A 6,000-nucleotide genomic window follows, 5' to 3' on the forward strand; every position below is an offset into this window, starting at 1 on the left:
AAAGAAATATGTTATTTGCTTGCATGACAAATATAAATATTGTGTTTGATCTCTTGAAAGGAGATAATTTTTTCATCCATGTTAATTACATATATGATGTTCGATTCTTTAAAAATAATTATACATGGAAAGTATATAATTATTGTGTTAGGATTTTGAAGAGAAACCAAAATTTGTGTGTAGAAAAGAATAATCATTGTGTTAGACCTTGGAAGAGAAACAAGAAATCACATGGAATAAAAGCATTAGCTTTATTTTGTAAAATACACATATCCACATGAAATAAATAATGATTAACACATTAGTTTGTTTAGAGTAATGCATGTCTTTGTGCATACAATAGAATTTGTAAATAACTCTATTTTGGGAAAGATGGTTTTTGAAAAGGGACTTGCATTTTCATGTGAAATAATGATGTCTATCATGTTAGTCTTCCCTTAGAATAGGGCATGTATTTTTATTTATTATAATAATATCTATTATATTGGAAAGATTACTTACTTACATGCACAAAGAAGAAGCTAAGGCATTAGCTCTCTTTGAATAAGTTTTTATCTAATTACATACATGGAAAACAAAGATAACTTGTTACTATCCTTTAAATGGAATATGAATGGTTACATTGGTATCCTTTGGATATGAACGTGTGTTGGTGCAAGAATGATCATAGTAACGTGGTAATTATTTTGACATACATGATAATTATTTGTTTATACATGCACAATGTTGTTACAAAAATAATGTTGTGATATTATATTTACATTTCCTGTGTGCACATGAATAGATGTTAAAATATTTCTTTTAAACACTGATTATTGATTGATTAATAGTTTATCTAATCTTGTCACCAAAGCTTGTTGACGACAACAATGACAGGAAATGATGGCGATTTGTGCCAAAGACAAATTATTTTTAACATTGTGGTAGATAAGAACTAATGGGCCATGCTGATGAGTCTGAGTTTCAGGATGGACCACTGAAAAATCATGCCACAAGGATATAGAGTGGTTATTTGTGGGTAAATGGTTTCATGATGATTGTAATAGCTTCTAGCTAGGTATGTTTTATTTTAATGATATTTCATTGTAATATTTTATAACAATGGATAAGGGATGAACTCCCTTGTAAGTCATTGAGTGAGGGTGAACACCCTCACAAGCGTTTATTAATAAAATTAAACGTTTGCTAGTTTTCACCCTATAGGGTTTCCAGGGTATATCAGTGTTCAATAATGTGACTACTTATTATGTCAATTTAGTGATGTTGATTCCTTGCATAATGTGATGTTGATAATGTCAAATATGTGATTAATTAATGTGGTTAAAGGAATCACGAAATGGATGCACGGTTACAACATACAATTTATGTTACTATACTACAAGAGTGGTTTTTAATGGTTATGCAACATACTATTACTCTCCCAAAATTACTTTATGTACTAATGAACACTCTAGCTAATGGTTAATGAGAAATGTGGAATAGTCATTTGGATAATTACCCGTGGGTAGTTTACGTAAAGTAAATTCTAACTCCTTGCATTTTCATGCGAGGTTACCGGAGCATGTTACAGTTAGGTTTTCTTTTATGTTTTGGCCTTTTAGTTATATTTTCGGGTTAATATTATTTTTAGATTATTAATAAAAATTAAGTAATAATAAAATATTTAATAATATTAAGTTTGGCCTTTTAATATTAAATGAGAATATAGATATTACACACTTACTAAAATTAGTTAGGTTTTCTTTTATGTTTTTGCCTTTTAGTTGTATTTTTGGGTTAATATTATTTTTAGATTATTAATAAAAGATTTAATAATATTAATTTTGATTGGAGAATACATATATTAGGCATGTATTAAAATTAGTTAGGTTTTCTTTTATGTTTTTGTCTTTTAGTTGTATTTTTAGGTTAATATTATTTTTAGATTATTGATAAAAAATTCAGTAATAATAAATTTTTTAATATTATTAAGTTTGGCCTTTTAATATTATATGGAGAATATAGATATTACACACTTATTAAAATTAGTTAAGTTTTCTTTTATGTTTTGGCTTTTTACTTGTATTCTGGGGTTTATATTATTTTTATATTATTAATAAAAATTTAATTAATAATAAAATATTTAATAATATTAAGTTTGGCCTTTTAATATTATACGGAGAATATAGATATTACACACTTATTAAAATTAGTTAGGTTTTCTTTTATGTTTTGGTCTTTTAGTTGTATTTTTGTGTTAATATTATTTTTAGACTATTAATAAAAATTTAAGTAATAATATTAAGTTTGGCCTTTTAATATTATAGGGAGAATATAGATATTAAACACTTATTAAAATTAGTTAGGATTTCTTTTATTTATTGGTCTTTTAGTTATATTTTTGGGTTAATATTATTTTTAAATTATTAAAAAAAATTGAAGTAATAATAAAATATTTAATAATATTAAGTTTGACCTTTTAATATTATAGGGAGAATATAGATATTACACACTTATTAAATTTAGTTAGATTTTCTTTTATGTTTTTGTCTTTTGGTTGTATTTTTGGGTTAATATTATCTTTAGATCATTAATTGAAATTATGTAATAATAAAAGATTTGATAATATTAAGTTTGGTCTTTTAATACTATAGGGAGAAGATAGATATTACAAACTGATTAAAATTAGTTAGCTTTTTTTTATGTTTTGGTTTTCTAGTTGTATTTTGGGGTTAATATTATTTTTAGAGTATTAATAAAAATAAGTAATAATAAAATATTTCATAATATTATGTTTGGCCTTTTAATATTATAGGGATTATATAGATATTACACATTATTAAAATTAATTAGGTTTTCTTTTATATTTTAATTAGGTTTTCTTTTATATTTTGGTGTTTTTAGTTGTATTTTGAGGTTAATATTATTTTTAGATTATTAATAAAAACTTAAGTAATAATAAAAGATTTAATAATATTAAGTTCATACTTTTAATATTAAAGTGAGAATATAGATATTACACACTTATTAAAATTATTTAGGTTTTCTTTTATGTTTTAGTTTTTTATATGTATTTTCTCGTTAATATTATTTTTAGATTATTAATAAAAATTAAAGTAATAATAAAAGATTTAACAATATTAAGTTTGCCCTATTACACACTTATTAAAGTTAGTTTATGTAACATGCTCATTTTATGTTTATTTTACACACAAAATATTAATCAAAATTTAGTTATCCTTTCTTACATGAGAGTTGGATTAGAATTTGGCTAGGGTTCAGTTCTTGATAATTGTTATTTTGTTCGTTTTATTGATTTGGATGCATTCCAATGGTTTGGGGTTTCTCTCACTCCCTCTTGCTTGCAAATCTGCATACAACAAACTATCCCTAACATAAGACATCAAAGGTTTAATAAAATCAAATTTATTAGTGGTTAAATTTAACCTAAGCGGTTTAATCAAGATTCAGTTGTAAGTACCTCACCGACTTTGAAATAAACACAAAAATGTTTCATGGATTTTTTTTTGGCGAGATGAATGCTCATGTTTTTGAGGAGCTCCTCTTGGTTTAAAAAAAAGGAACATGTATCCAATACATGAGGGACCTGGTTCTATGTTTTTGGGGGAAAATAGAATGCACTTATGAGAGTAATTTAGAAACATGGGAACATGGGAAGTAGGTAGCTCATTAATAAACTTACAAGATTTATATTAATGATTGATCGGTCTAACGATTTCAGTGTTGAGGAAAAGCTCCTCGAAATTGGTGTCCTATAATTTTTGGCTTCATATAAGAAGCACGAGACATAAGAATAATGAGTTAGTAGAGATGGATTCTCTCAACCAAAAGAGAAGCTCACATCACGTCAACCATCAAGCCATGCTAGCCATTCGAAAGATAAGTATACATGTTGATTACATGCTATTTCTTGAAAAGATAAGTTACTAAAATATTTACAGAAAGAAAAAAAAAGTTTATATACATTATGCATAGAAAGGATTTTAATGATGTTATGTTATTAGGAAAGAATGTTTGAGAATTTTACGAATAAAAGAATTTATGTGGAAATTTAGAGATATGTTATTAATATTTGGGTTGTTTTTATACATATAATTTTTGACAAAGAAACATTTCCATACATTATATTTTTGGAAATAAAACATACATACATAAATCATAAAAGATGATATAAAAGTTTATTGAGAAAAGAAAAGAATATTTTGTTTCATTTCTTTAGATTAATTCTTTGAAATACTTTCATAACTTTAATTATAAGTTAATGAGGGCAACTTTTGATAGGATTTTATGGGTTGTAGACTAAAGAAAAATTAATTAGAGTAATCTCTTGAAAAGAATCCATAAATCTATATGCATAAGAAGCATGGGTTACCCAAGTTGTTGTTTTGAAAAGGTAGTAGGAAATTGTTGGAAATAACACTGAGAGGGGGGGGGGGTGAATCAGTATTATCACATTAATAAAACTTTTTCATTTCCATATTCAGATTCATATATGCTACTTCCACAACTTCTTATGATTCAGTTAGTTGATCCTTAATGAGTGCATTAGAACATTATCAATCATATTAACAGTAAACTGGTGCAGTAAAATAGAACAGATCATCACACATAAGTCACACACATGAACACCATGATATAAGGTGGAAACCCAATGTGGGAGAAAACCACCTGCTGTAAGTCATCTCAATCTTCTTCTTAACAAGAAAATCCTTTTACAATATTAGTACTGGTGCAGTCTTATACCAGTACGGGAGCTACAACCCCCTTTGCTCTTGTACTAGCTTAGATACTAGTACGTAGGCGCCAGCCTACAATCTTCTCTCCTCCAGGTACCACGTTTCATACATTTTCAGACTGGATACACCTGAAGCACAATACATAATCTTAAAGGCCACGTTTCATTCAATTTTCATACTGGACCCTTTAATATCATTGAAGCACATAATTCTTTTGAATCACCCAATCACCAAATTAATACACTTTACAAGGATAGTATGTATGCTCGCAATCAGATCTAGTTACCCAAGCATCAGATCCATATACATGGCAGTTATCACCTGATTTAGTCAACCGAGGCTGATATTAAGACCCAAATAGAGGATTTACATACTGCTGCACACCCGGAGGCTAAACAAAAAAAAACCTAATATTGCGCACCTAGAACCCTTTAGTAAACAATAGAAGCGGATAGAGCATATATAAGAAATGATTGCAACTTTGTTAAAAAGAATTTGTGGGTGATTGCTCCCACATCACCTCCTGAATAGCGATTCTCCAGACCCGAAGAGACTTCTATCTTTTGCGTGTCTGCGGCTGCACAGTTTCCTTAAGATCTTCAATTCATAATCGATACCTTGCCACCGGATCCCCTTTCTTTTTATATAATCACGCATTTGATAAAACCATGAATCGAAACCATAGGATCCGAAAACCTGAGGCGCAACTGTTTTGACCAATTCTCTTAAGAGAAGGCTTAAGGGGGAAAACTATGATAGCGGTCCAAAACCACAAAAGGTGGGCTTTTAACTTAATGCATCCAAACTAATAATATATCGGGTCCAATCCTTATTGTTATCGGCACCTGCCCATCTCATGGTTTATTCCTGATGTCCGATCCGATGGATCGGATGTGACATGCCCCATTAACTAGCCTTTATTTATATATCGGGTCCGCTCCTCATCGCTAACAATACATGCCCGGCGTCCGATCCGATGGATCGGATGCAATATGCCCCATTAACCAGCCTTTATTTATATATCGGGTCCGCTCCTTTCATCGCTATCGGCGATTTGAAGTGGGAGGCTCTTATAAGATGGGCGAACATCGTGGATGCGATTTAATATGAAATGCTTTTAATTCCTTCATCGGGTCCGACCCCTCTTATCGCAATCGGAGGATTGGGGTGGGCGACCCTTTATGTACTCCGATATACTGTGGACGCGATATTTTTATAAACCATGCTTTGATGCCTTCATCGGGTCCGACCGCAATCGCATATA

Source organism: Pinus tabuliformis, chromosome 4_2 (genome assembly GCF_031772625.1).
Source record: "Pinus tabuliformis cultivar Carrire ecotype Pingquan chromosome 4_2, CPIR1, whole genome shotgun sequence".
Lineage (NCBI taxonomy): Eukaryota > Viridiplantae > Streptophyta > Pinopsida > Pinales > Pinaceae > Pinus > Pinus tabuliformis.